At 40.9% G+C, this 888-nt stretch overlaps 1 non-coding gene across 1 annotated transcript; it reads left to right on the forward strand.

Annotated features, from left to right (window-relative positions):
• The first annotated feature begins 437 nt into the window (after nt 1–437).
• On the forward strand, nt 438–545 carry LOC127745351 (small nucleolar RNA R71). Its single transcript, XR_008006548.1, has one exon. It is a non-coding gene; the product is annotated as a small nucleolar RNA R71 (small nucleolar RNA).
• Nucleotides 546–888: the final 343 nt, after the last annotated feature.

Here is an 888-nt window from a genome sequence, read left to right on the forward strand (position 1 = left end):
ATTTGGATGATTTCTCCATGAAGGGTTATAGGTGTTTCCATAGGGTTCTCCCATGTAATTCACCTCTTCCATTGAAGGGTTCTCAGGATCATAAGCTTCTTCCTCAGAGGAAGCTTCCTTAGTACTGCTTGGTGCATTTTGCATTCCAGACAGACTTTGAGAAATCTTATTGACTTGTTGAGTCAAGATTTTTTCTGAGCCAATATGGCATTCAGAGTGTCAATCTCAAGAACTCCTTTCTTCTGACTAGTCCCATTGTTCACAGGATTTCTTTCAGAAGTGTACATGAATTGGTTATTTGCAACCATTTCAATCAGCTCTTGAGCTTCTGTAGGCGTCTTCTTCAGATGAAGAGAGCCTCCAGCAGAACTATCCAAAGACATTTTGGATAGTTCAGAGAGACCATCATAGAAAATACCTATGATGCTCCATTCAGAAAGCATATCAGAATGACACTTTCTGATTAAATGTTTGTATCTTTCCCAAGCTTCATAGAGGGATTCTCCTTCCTTCTGTCTGAAGGTTTGGACTTCCACTCTAAGCTTACTCAATTTTTAAGGTGGAAAGAACTTTGCCAAGAAGGCATTGACAAGCTTTTCCCAAGAGTCCAGGCTTTCTCTAGGTTGAGAGTCCAACCATGTTCTAGCTCTGTCTCTTACAGCAAAAGGGAATAGCATAAGTCTGTAGACCTCAGGGTCAACCCCATTAGTCTTAACAGTGTCACAGATTTGCAAGAACTCAGCTAAAAACTGATGAGGATCTTCCAATGGAAGTCCATGAAACTTGCAATTCTGTTGCATTAGAGAAACTAATTGAGGCTTAAGCTCAAAGTTGTTTGCTCCAATGGCAGGGATAAAGATGCTTCTCCCATAGAAGTCGGGAGTAGGT

This window comes from Arachis duranensis, chromosome 2, assembly GCF_000817695.3.
Source record: "Arachis duranensis cultivar V14167 chromosome 2, aradu.V14167.gnm2.J7QH, whole genome shotgun sequence".
Taxonomy (NCBI): Eukaryota; Viridiplantae; Streptophyta; class Magnoliopsida; order Fabales; family Fabaceae; genus Arachis; species Arachis duranensis.